Raw genomic sequence first — 14,256 nt, 5'->3', positions numbered from 1 at the left:
AAGTTGTAACAATGACCCGGGAACCTCTAAACCACCAGGTTTTTCTAAACCAATGTGGAAAATAACGGCTCGTATTAAGGGAACATCATATATCCCTAGAAACTTGGGAAAACGAACCAAAACCAAAGAATAAGAAACAAGCGAGTCGGAATAAGATAGTTGTATTCGTGTGGTGTAATATATGTAATATAGTGTGCTTATGCTTTATGATATATGTAAAAATTGCTTGTATTAATAAGTATTTTTTTTTATGAATCTAACTCTTGTCTATTTTACAGTATAAAAACACAAAATGGATAGACAACCCAATATTTTAAGAGACCTACCCGGAGACATGATTGATGAAATCTTGTCTAGAGTCGGTCAGAATTCCTCGGCACAACTATTTAAGGCGAGATCAGTTTGTAAGACATTCGAAGAACGTTCCAAGAATGATTTGGTTTATAAAAGGCTTTCGTTCGGAAGATGGGGGATATCACATTGGGAAATCCATAAGTTACGATGTGTTTACTTTGACGCATATATTGCGGGGAACCCAAATGCTATTTTACGCAACGGGTTAAGAAATTATTTTGACTCAGTATATCCAAATATAGGACTTCGTGATTTAGAAAAAGCAGCTAACATGCAACATAAAGAAGCATGTTATGCTTACGGGTTAGTAATGTTCGCTTCTCACCAAAGTGAGAATAAGAACATCGGGCTACAACTATTAAACAAAACGTTCCCTCAAGTGACGGAGTCGGTAATTGGGGTAAGAAATGAGGTTTTTAGGTTATTACGAGACTGTTGGTCATTACGTAACCCTCGTCCCTTTGACGACGTTACAACACGCTGTCTTATCAACGGCCATAACGGTTATGTTCCACAAGACCAAGGATGGGAAGTAGTCCTAGTAAAACCAGAATGCATGACTTGTTTCTGGACGTATGAATTACGTGTCTTTATTGCCTTTGCTGAACGACTTGTGTACTAGCTAGAATTATCTTCACAACTATCTTGTATCAAAGTTATTGTGTGCTATATTCCATGCTTTATGTAAAATAAGCGGTATTGTAAGTTTGTAAAATATTGTATAAAAGTTTGAACGCGAAATATTATTATAATCAGTTTTTCATATAGAATTGTAGTAGTTGAATTGTATATTAGCTACTAAGTATGAACTTAACGGGTAGGTACTACCCGAATTTAAACTTATAAAACGCTAATATGAAGAAAAAGCTTTTATAAATGAGTTCATATTATGCTACGAAATACTATTAACTACTCTTAATATTCTGTATGATTAACTTGTTCCATTTGACTATTTTGAAGGAAATGGCACCGACTACTCGACACACCGTGAATATGAATGAAGAGGAATTCCGTACTTTTCTAGCTTCAAACATAGCCGCAGTACAGGCTGCGCTATATACCAACAATAACCTTGGATCTGGCAGTACAGGAAATCGTGTAGGATGCACCTACAAAGAATTCACTGCCTGCAAACCTTTGGAATTTGATGGAACCGAAGGACCGATCGGATTGAAACGGTGGACCGAGAAGGTCGAATCGGTGTTTGCTATAAGTAAGTGTACTGAAGAGGACAAAGTGAAGTACGCTACGCATACCTTTACAGGTTCTGCGTTAACATGGTGGAATACCTATCTAGAGCAAGTGGGACAAGATGATGCGTACGCACTACCGTGGTCAGCATTCAAGCACTTGATGAACGAGAAGTACCGTCCCAGAACCGAGGTCAATAAGCTCAAGACAGAACTTAGAGGGTTACGAACCCAAGGATTTGATATTACCACGTATGAAAGACGATTCACAGAATTGTGCCTATTGTGTCCGGGAGCGTTCGAAGATGAGGAAGAGAAGATCGACGCGTTTGTGAAAGGATTACCGGAAAGAATCCAAGAAGATATAAGTTCACACGAGCCCGCCTCCATACAACAGGCATGTAGAATGGCTCACAAACTAGTGAACCAGATTGAAGAAAGAATTAAAGAACAGACTGCTGAAGAGGCCAATGTGAAGCAAGTCAAAAGAAAGTGGGAGGAAAACGGTGATAAGAATCGCCAATACAGCAACAACAGCAATTACAACAATAATCGCAACAATTATCCCAACAATCGCAACTACAACAAACGGCCCAACAACAACAACAACAACAACAACAACAGCAACTACAACAACCATCCTAACAACAATAATAACCGCAACAACAACAACAATCAGAAGCAGCTATGCCAAAGGTGTGAAAAGAATCACTCGGGGTTCTGCACCAAATTTTGCAACAAGTGTAAAAGAAATGGTCATAGCGCGGCGAAGTGTGAGGTCTACGGACCAGGGGTTAATAGAACGAAAGGAACAAATGGTGTCGGAACGAGTAATGGCGGAGCAAGTAGTGTCGGAGCAAGTTATGCCAATGTAGTTTGTTATAAATGTGGAAAACCGGGCCACATTATTAGAAATTGCCCGAACCAGGAGAACACGAATGGACAAGGTCGTGGAAGAGTTTTCAATATTAATGCGGCAGAGGCACAGGAAGACCCGGAGCTTGTTACGGGTACGTTTCTTATTGACAATAAATCTGCTTACGTTTTATTTGATTCGGGTGCGGATAGAAGCTATATGAGTAGAGATTTTTGTGCTAAATTAAGTTGTCCATTGACGCCTTTGGATAGTAAATTTTTACTCGAATTAGCAAATGGTAAATTAATTTCAGCAGATAATATATGTCGGAATCGAGAAATTAAACTGGTTAGCGAAACATTTAAGATTGATTTGATACCAGTAGAGTTAGGGAGTTTTGATGTGATAATCGGTATGGACTGGTTGAAAGAAGTGAAAGCGGAGATCATTTGTTACAAAAATGCAATTCGCATTATACGAGAAAAAGGAAAACCCTTAATGGTGTACGGAGAAAAGGGCAACACGAAGCTACATCTTATTAGTAATTTGAAGGCACAAAAACTAATAAGAAAAGGTTGCTATGCTGTTCTAGCACACGTCGAGAAAGTACAAACTGAAGAAAAGAGCATCAATGATGTTCCCATTGCAAAAGAATTTCCCGATGTATTTCCGAAAGAATTACCGGGATTACCCCCACATCGATCCGTTGAATTTCAAATAGATCTTGTACCAGGAGCTGCACCAATAGCTCGTGCTCCTTACAGACTCGCACCCAGCGAGATGAAAGAACTGCAAAGCCAATTACAAGAACTTTTAGAGCGTGGTTTCATTCGACCAAGCACATCACCGTGGGGAGCTCCTGTTTTGTTTGTCAAGAAGAAAGATGGTACATTCAGGTTGTGTATCGACTACCGAGAGTTGAACAAACTTACCATCAAGAACCGCTACCCACTACCGAGAATCGACGACTTATTTGATCAACTACAAGGCTCGTCTGTTTATTCAAAGATTGACTTACGTTCCGGGTATCATCAAATGCGGGTGAAAGAAGATGATATTCCAAAGACTGCTTTCAGAACACGTTACGGTCATTACGAGTTTATGGTCATGCCGTTTGGTTTAACTAATGCACCAGCTGTGTTCATGGACCTTATGAACCGAGTGTGTGGACCATACCTTGACAAGTTTGTCATTGTTTTCATTGATGACATACTTATTTACTCAAAGAATGACCAAGAACACGGTGAACATTTGAGAAAGGTGTTAGAAGTATTGAGGAAGGAAGAATTGTACGCTAAGTTTTCAAAGTGTGCATTTTGGTTGGAAGAAGTTCAATTCCTCGGTCACATAGTGAACAAAGAAGGTATTAAGGTGGATCCGGCAAAGATAGAAACTGTTGAAAAGTGGGAAACCCCGAAAACTCCGAAACACATACGCCAGTTTTTAGGACTAGCTGGTTACTACAGAAGGTTCATCCAAGACTTTTCCAGAATAGCAAAACCCTTGACTGCATTAACGCATAAAGGGAAGAAATTTGAATGGAATGATGAACAAGAGAAAGCGTTTCAGTTATTGAAGAAAAAGCTAACTACGGCACCTATATTGTCATTGCCTGAAGGGAATGATGATTTTGTGATTTATTGTGACGCATCAAAGCAAGGTCTCGGTTGTGTATTAATGCAACGAACGAAGGTGATTGCTTATGCGTCTAGACAATTGAAGATTCACGAACAAAATTATACGACGCATGATTTGGAATTAGGCGCGGTTGTTTTTGCATTAAAGACTTGGAGGCACTACTTATATGGGGTCAAAAGTATTATATATACCGACCACAAAAGTCTTCAACACATATTTAATCAGAAACAACTGAATATGAGGCAGCGTAGGTGGATTGAATTATTGAATGATTACGACTTTGAGATTCGTTACCACCCGGGAAAGGCAAATGTGGTAGCCGATGCCTTGAGCAGGAAGGACAGAGAACCCATTCGAGTAAAATCTATGAATATAATGATTCATAATAACCTTACTACTCAAATAAAGGAGGCGCAACAAGGAGTTTTAAAAGAAGGAAATTTAAAGGATGAAATACCCAAAGGATCGGAGAAGCATCTTAATATTCGGGAAGACGGAACCCGGTATAGGGCTGAAAGGATTTGGGTACCAAGATTTGGAGATATGAGAGAAATGGTACTTAGAGAAGCTCATAAAACCAGATACTCAATACATCCTGGAACGGGGAAGATGTACAAGGATCTCAAGAAACATTTTTGGTGGCCGGGTATGAAAGCCGATGTTGCTAAATACGTAGGAGAATGTTTGACGTGTTCTAAGGTCAAAGCTGAGCATCAGAAACCATCAGGTCTACTTCAACAACCCGAAATCCCAGAATGGAAATGGGAAAACATTACCATGGATTTCATCACTAAATTGCCAAGGACTGCAAGTGGTTTTGATACTATTTGGGTAATAGTTGATCGTCTCACCAAATCAGCACACTTCCTGCCAATAAGAGAAGATGACAAGATGGAGAAGTTAGCACGACTGTATTTGAAGGAAGTCGTCTCCAGACATGGAATACCAATCTCTATTATCTCTGATAGGGATGGCAGATTTATTTCAAGATTCTGGCAGACATTACAGCAAGCATTAGGAACTCGTCTAGACATGAGTACTGCCTATCATCCACAAACTGATGGGCAGAGCGAAAGGACGATACAGACGCTTGAAGACATGCTACGAGCATGTGTTATTGATTTCGGAAACAGTTGGGATCGACATCTACCGTTAGCAGAATTTTCCTACAACAACAGCTACCATTCAAGCATTGAGATGGCGCCGTTTGAAGCACTTTATGGTAGAAAGTGCAGGTCTCCGATTTGTTGGAGTGAAGTGGGGGATAGACAGATTACGGGTCCGGAGATTATACAAGAAACTACCGAGAAGATCATCCAAATTCAACAACGGTTGAAAACTGCCCAAAGTCGACAAAAGAGCTACGCTGACATTAAAAGAAAAGATATAGAATTTGAAATTGGAGAGATGGTCATGCTTAAAGTTGCACCTTGGAAAGGCGTTGTTCGATTTGGTAAACGAGGGAAATTAAATCCAAGGTATATTGGACCATTCAAGATTATTGATCGTGTCGGACCAGTAGCTTACCGACTAGAGTTACCTCAACAACTCGCGGCTGTACATAACACTTTCCACGTCTCGAATTTGAAGAAATGTTTTGCTAAAGAAGATCTCACTATTCCGTTAGATGAAATCCAAATCAACGAAAAACTTCAATTCATCGAAGAACCCGTCGAAATAATGGATCGTGAGGTTAAAAGACTTAAGCAAAACAAGATACCAATTGTTAAGGTTCGATGGAATGCTCGTAGAGGACCCGAGTTCACCTGGGAGCGTGAAGATCAGATGAAGAAGAAATACCCGCATCTATTTCCAGAAGATTCGTCAACACCTTCAACAGCTTAAAATTTCGGGACGAAATTTATTTAACGGGTAGGTACTGTAGTGACCCGAACTTTTCCATGTTTATATATATTAATTGAGATTGATATTTACATGATTAAACGTTTCCAACATGTTAAGCAATCAAACTTGTTAAGACTTGATTAATTGAAATAGGTTTCATATAGACAATTGACTACCCAAGTTGACCGGTGATTCACGAACGTTAAAACTTGTAAAAACTATATGATGACATATATATGGTTATATATATAGTTAACATGATATTATGATAAGTAAACATATCATTAAGTATATTAACAATGAACTACATATGTAAAAACAAGACTACTAACTTAATGATTTTTAAACGAGACATATATGTAACGATTATCGTTGTAACGACATTTAAATGTATATATATCATATTAAGATATATTAATATATCATAATATCATGATAATATAATAATTTAACATCTCATTAGATATAATAAACAATGGGTTAACAACATTAATTGAGATCGTTAACTTAAAGGTTTCAAAACAACACTTACATGTAACGACTAACGATGACTTAACGACTCCGTTAAAATGTATATACATGTAGTGTATTTAGATGTATTAAAATACTTTTAGAAGACTTCAAGACATATATCAAAACACTCATACTTAACGAAAATGGTTACAGTTACTTTCCCATTCTTTTCTTTCATCAAGAATTCTAGTCGTATTCTTACCCGTATTATACACAGCTTCAAAACGTACTTACTATGGGTATATACCAATAGGAACTAGCATGGGATTCCATTCTTGATTATGTCATGTATGACTAATCAATTTTAACTTCTACCATGAGCTAGTCAACTAACTAGAACTCCTTTTAACCCCACTCACCACTCACCAATTAACACTCATCATTCACTCCATTTCACTTCCAAATCTCTTTCTAATTCTCTCTCAACACACCCACACTATTATGAACGTATTTTTCCAGTAGTTAATCATCATCTTCATCAAAAATCACTTCAAGAATCAAGCTATAATCATCATAGGAAGAACACTTCAAGAATACTTCAAAAATCCCTTCAAGTTAACTAATTTACTTCCAAGTTTTCTAATCCATTCCAAGTAATCATCTAAGATCAAGAAACCTTTGTTATATACAGTAGGTTATCTTTCTTATTCAAGGTAATATTCATATTCAAACTTTGATTCAATTTCTATAACTATAAACTATCTTAATTCGAGCAAAAATCTTACTTGAACTTGTTTTTGTGTCATGATCCTACTTCAAGAACTTTCAAGCCATCCAAGATCCTTTGAAGCTAGATCATTTCTTGTCACTTCCAGTAGGTTTACCTACTAAACTTGAGGTAGTAATGATGTTCATAACATCATTCGATTCATATATATAAAACTATCTTATTCGAAGGTTTAAACTCGTAATCACTAGAACATAGTTTAGTTAATTCTAAACTTGTTCGCAAACAAAAGTTAATCCTTCTAACTTGACTTTTAAAATTAACTAAACACATGTTCTATATCTATATGATATGCTAACTTAATGATTTAAAACCTGGAAACACGAAAAACACCGTAAAACCGGATTTACGCCGTCGTAGTAACACCTCGGGCTGTTTTGGGTTAGTTAATTAAAAAACTATGATAAACTTTGATTTAAAACTTGTTATTCTGAGAAAATGATTTTTATTATGAACATGAAACTATATCCAAAAATTATGGTTAAACTCAAAGTGGAAGTATGTTTTCTAAAATGGTCATCTAGACGTCGTTCTTTCGACTGAAATGACTACCTTTACAAAAATGACTTGTAACTTATTTTTCCGACTATAAACCTATACTTTTCTGTTTAGATTCATAAAATAGAGTTCAATATGAAACCATAGCAATTTGATTCACTCAAAACGGATTTAAAATGAAGAAGTTATGGGTAAAACAAGATTGGATAATTTTTCTCATTTTAGCTACGTGAAAATTGGTAACAAATCTATTCCAACCATAACTTAATCAACTTGTATTGTATATTATGTAATCTTGAGATACCATAGACACGTATACAATGTTTCGACCTATCATTTCGACACATCTATATATATTTCGGAACAACCATAGACACTCTATATGTGAATGTTGGAGTTAGCTATACAGGGTTGAGGTTGATTCCAAAATATATATAGTTTGAGTTGTGATCAATACTGAGATACGTATACACTGGGTCGTGGATTGATTCAAGATAATATTTATCAATTTATTTCTGTACATCTAACTGTGGACAACTAGTTGTAGGTTACTAACGAGGACAGCTGACTTAATAAACTTAAAACATCAAAATATATTAAAAGTGTTGTAAATATATTTTAAACATACTTTGATATATATGTATATATTGTTATAGGTTCGTGAATCAACCAGTGGCCAAGTCTTACTTCCCGACGAAGTAAAAATCTGTGAAAGTGAGTTATAGTCCCACTTTTAAAATCTAATATTTTTGGGATGAGAATACATGCAGGTTTTATAAATGATTTACAAAATAGACACAAGTACGTGAAACTACATTCTATGGTTGAATTATCAAAATCGAATATGCCCCTTTTTATTAAGTCTGGTAATCTAAGAATTAGGGAACAGACACCCTAATTGACGCGAATCCTAAAGATAGATCTATTGGGCTTAACAAACCCCATCCAAGGTACCGGATGCTTTAGTACTTCGAAATTTATATCATATCCGAAGGGTGTCCCGGAATGATGGGGATATTCTTATATATGCATCTTGTTAATGTCGGTTACCAGGTGTTCACCATATGAATGATTTTTATCTCTATGTATGGGATGAGTATTGAAATATGAAATCTTGTGGTCTATTGTTACGATTTGATATATATAGGTTAAACCTATAACTCACCAACATTTTTGTTGACGTTTAAAGCATGTTTATTCTCAGGTGAATATTAAGAGCTTCCGCTGTTGCATACTAAAATAAGGACAAGATTTGGAGTCCATGTTTGTATCATATTGTGTAAAAACTGCATTCAAGAAACTGATTTCGATGTAATATATTTGTATTGTAAACCATTATGTAATGGTCGTGTGTAAACAGGATATTTTAGATTATCATTATTTGATAATCTACGTAAAGCTTTTAAACCTTTATTTATGAAATAAAGGTTATGGTTTGTTTTAAAAATGAATGCAGTCTTTGAAAAACGTCTCATATAGAGGTCAAAACCTCGCAACGAAATCAATTAATATGGAACGTTTTTAATCAATAAGAACGGGACATTTCACGCTAAGATATGAATTTTGTCTATACACTATTCATGCAATCAATGCAGTAAAACGTGTCTAGACTAGGAATGATAAGCAGGTAATTTCCGACAAAAAATGATAAGCAAAACTTTTGACATGCAGACACGGTCGAAGTCCAGACTTACTAATGCATCCTAACAACTATCAGTTAGACACACTCATGCAAGCCTGGTTCGCTAGGACCAATGCTCTGATACCAACTGTGACGATCGCTCCAAATCCATATAGACGAACACGTCATTCATCGATTTCATTGCGAGGTATTTGACCTCTATATGATACGTTTTGTAAACATTGCATTCTTTTGAAAAGGCACACCATAAATGAATATTTAAATCAAAGGTTTTGGACATCTGATGATTTCTACATATAGAAAATCACCATAAATAATAGTTTACAATAGTACTTCCGTTGACAATGCAGTCAAAATAAGATACATGGTGATGATTTGGTGAATGCAACGTTTCCTTGAAAAATATGCCATGTAAGACTCCATGCACATAGCTTGTCTAACATATAATCAAACAGCGGAAGACTCCTAGGGAACCTGAGAATAAACATGCTAACAAGTGTCAACACAAAGGTTGGTGAGTTCATAGTTTTAATGTTTTGCATAATCTGTACATAAAGATAGATCACAAGATTTCTGTTGTTTCATCCAGAAACGTTTATCAAAATATTCTACAAAATTGAGCACCCTGGTAACTAAACTTAACGTATATATAATTTGTACCCTTTGTATAATCATCTTAATAATACACGCAAACCAACGTGTACGCTTCTCAAATAGCATACGTCCGTTAAAAGGCTAGTGCTCTAGCTCGGACGGGGATATCAAGCCCTATGGATCCATATACTACTACTCGCGCCCACCAGTTCTTATAACTGGCAGTTAACAGTTACCAAAGCTAAGGGATTTTCGGTTCAAACTCAGTATAGAATTTAGTATGTACTTGTATCCATTGCGTTTAAAATAAAGTGCATGTATTCTCAGCCCAAAAATATATATTGCAAAAGCAATTAAAAAGGGATCAATGAAACTCACTCAAATCAGTTTTAGTTTTTGTATTCATTTTATAAAACAGCGCATGTATTCTCAGCCCAAAAATATGTATAAAAAGGGATCAATGAACTCACTCAAATCAGTTTTAGTTTTTGTATTCATTTTATAAAACAGCGCATGTATTCTTAGCCTAAAAATATGTATAAAAAGGGATCAATGAACTCACCTTAGCAGCATATAAAGTTGTTCACCAAAATGTGATCGAAACTCGGATTACCAGATAACCGTAGATCTCAACCTAGAGAATATATGTTGGTCAATAAATGTCTATCAAGCTAGGTCAGGTCATAGTGTATCACAATCCTAATGCTCGAGATCGGCATACAAAAGTTATCCAAAGTCGTTTCAAAAAGTCAATTTTGACAATAGTTTAACAAAACGAGACATACCTTATATAAGGATTCATTTACTCGGTTGGTAATATTCAAAAATCCAATTTATCAATCTTGCAAACAAGTTGTTTTAAATATTAATTGCAGATTCAAAAGCAATTCCAATTAACGTCAATCATAATTCAGTTGATCGTATCTTTTAATCTGTTCATCGAAACTATTCGATATCTAAATGAAAAGTTATTGATTTTTCGCCAGCTTTCCAAAAACATGTATATCATATACCTTTTACCAGTAATATATGTATTTAATTCGTGAATCATTATAAACTATTTAGCGACGAAATTTAGCATACAAGCATGTATAAATATATATATACTCAAGCACTAGATATGGATACACAATTAATATATAAAAGATAAAATATGAGTGCTTACGTACCAATATTGAGATTTAATATTGTAGGAAATTACGTAGATGCAACAGAGATGATAAACACTAGGTTTGATTCACAAATATACCCCCGAATATTACCCATAACCTCTTTGACAATAACCCATAATTTCCTTAGCTCTAGCTTGCTCGAAAACCCGTTTCGAAATCATTTGGACATCCCTCTGTCGTGATATTATATATATATTATTATTTTTGTATCGTAAAAATAATAATACTAATACTATTAATAATAAGATTAATAATAATAATCTTAATATTAATATTAATAATAATAATTATTATTATTATTATTATAATTATAATAATTATAAATAATAAATTAAATAAATAACATAAGTAATACGGAGTAATATAAAGTGTGAGAAAACTGAACCAGAATCGTGCAATTTATAGAACTTTTTCTGAAAAAGCACCCCATGCGATCGCATGAGATTTATGCTTCAAGGCCATGCGATCGCATGGCCCTCTGATCCAGCTCACAAACTTTTGTTTTCTTGTTTGTCGATATATTATTTAAATATATATAATATATTTAATTTATATAATTAATTATATATTATATTAAATTCATGTGCATAGTTGACCTGTAATTTTCGTTCCGATGACTCGTACGTTGTTACTCAACTTATGTCCCGGTTTCAGTTTCTCAAATGCATTTTCGTACACTTAGAAAACTTGCATTTTACGTTTCGTGACACGTACCTTTGTCAAAATATAGCCTTAAATTATCCATAAACTATATCACTCAAAGTATATCTTAATCTTTCGAGTGTTTTGGTCATTTACTTCTATAAATCATTGTCTCGTTATTTATTAATATAATAGTATTTATCAAACGTTTCATAACCAAGTTAATATCTATTCTCAATATTTTTAAACACGTTTTAAAATATACGTCGCAAGTTATTCATACAATTAATATTCTAACTTACCATATATATTCAAATAAATATTTAAACCAATAAGTTTAATGTACGGTATTAAACAATTAATACATTGTTACGTTTTCAAGTTATAGTATATATATGTATCTATATACATATAATTGTTCGCGAATTGTCAAGAACAACCGAAAGGTATTTGAATATATGAAAGTAGTTCAAAAATTTTGAGATTCAGTTTACAGACTTTGCTTATCGTGTCGAAAATGTTAATCATACAAAGATTAAGTTTAAATTTGGTCAGAAATTTCCTGGTCATCACAGATAGAAACTGTTGAAAAGTGGGAAACCCCGAAAACTCCGAAACACATACGCCAGTTTTTAGGACTAGCTGGTTACTACAGAAGGTTCATCCAAGACTTTTCCAGAATAGCAAAACCCTTGACTGCATTAACGCATAAAGGGAAGAAATTTGAATGGAAGGATGAACAAGAGAAAGCGTTTCAGTTATTGAAGAAAAAGCTAACTACGACACCTATATTGTCATTGCCTGAAGGGAATGATGATTTTGTGATTTATTGTGACGCATCAAAGAAAGGTCTCGGTTGTGTATTAATGCAACGAACGAAGGTGATTGCTTATGCGTCTAGACAATTGAAGATTCACGAACAAAATTATACGACGCATGATTTGGAATTAGGCGCGGTTGTTTTTGCATTAAAGACTTGGAGGCACTACTTATATGGGGTCAAAAGTATTATATATACCGACCACAAAAGTCTTCAGCACATATTTAATCAGAAACAACTGAATATGAGGCAGCGCAGGTGGATTGAATTGTTGAATGATTACGACTTTGAGATTCGTTACCACCAGGGGAAGGCAAATGTAGTAGCCGACGCCTTGAGCAGGAAGGACAGAGAACCCATTCGAGTAAAATCTATGAATATAATGATTCACAATAACCTTACTACTCAAATAAAGGAGGCGCAACAAGGAGTTTTAAAAGAGGGAAATTTAAAGGATGAAATACCCAAAAGATCTGAGAAGCATCTTAATATTCGGGAAGACGGAACCCGGTATAGGGCTGAAAGGATTTGGGTACCAAAATTTGGAGATATGAGAGAAATGGTACTTAGAGAAGCTCATAAAACCAGATACTCAATACATCCTGGAACGGGGAAGATGTACAAGGATCTCAAGAAACATTTTTGGTGGCCGGGTATGATAGCCGATGTTGCTAAATACGTAGGAGAATGTTTGACGTGTTCTAAGGTCAAAGCTGAGCATCAGAAACCATCAGGTCTACTTCAACAACCTGAAATCCTGGAATGGAAATGGGAAAACATTACCATGGATTTCATCACTAAATTACCAAGGACTGCAAGTAGTTTTGATACTATTTGGGTAATAGTTGATCGTCTCACCAAATGAGTACACTTTCTACCAATAAGAGAAGATGACAAGATGGAGAAGTTAGCACGACTGTATTTGAAGGAAGTCCTCTCCAGACATGGAATACCAATCTCTATTATCTCTGATAGGGATGGCAGATTTATTTCAAGATTCTGGCAGACATTACAGCAAGCATTAGGAACTCGTCTAGACATGAGTACTGCCTATCATCCACAAACTGATGGGTAGAGCGAAAGGACGATACAAACGCTTGAAGACATGCTATGAGCATGTGTTATTGATTTTGGAAACAGTTGAGATCGACATCTACCGTTAGCAGAATTTTCCTACAACAACAGCTACCATTCAAGCATTGAGATGGCGCCGTTTGAAGCACTTTATGGTAGAAAGTGCAGGTCTCCGATTTGTTGGAGTGAAGTGGGGGATAGACAGATTACGGGTCCGGAGATAATACAAGAAACTACCGAGAAGATCATCCAAATTCAACAACGGTTGAAAACCGCCCAAAGTCGACAAAAGAGCTACGCTGACATTAAAAGAAAAGATATAGAATTTGAAATTGGAGAGATGGTCATGCTTAAGGTTTCACCTTGGAAAGGTGTTGTTCGATTTGGTAAACGGGGGAAACTAAATCCAAGGTACATTGGACCATTCAAGATTATAGATCGTGTCGGACCAGTAGCTTACCAACTGGAGCTACCTCAACAACTCGCGGCTGTACATAACACTTTCCACGTCTCGAATTTGAAGAAATGTTTTGCTAAAGAAGATCTCACTATTCCGTTAGACGAAATCAAAATCAATGAAAAACTTCAATTCATTGAAGAACCCGTCGAAATAATGGATCGTGAGGTTAAGAGACTTAAGCAAAACAAGATACCGATTGTTAAGGTTCGATGGAATGCTCGTAGAGGACCC

This window comes from Rutidosis leptorrhynchoides, chromosome 1 (genome assembly GCF_046630445.1).
Source record: "Rutidosis leptorrhynchoides isolate AG116_Rl617_1_P2 chromosome 1, CSIRO_AGI_Rlap_v1, whole genome shotgun sequence".
Lineage (NCBI taxonomy): Eukaryota > Viridiplantae > Streptophyta > Magnoliopsida > Asterales > Asteraceae > Rutidosis > Rutidosis leptorrhynchoides.
The sequence above is the reverse complement of the archived record's forward strand: the minus strand, read 5'-3'. Positions refer to the sequence as shown.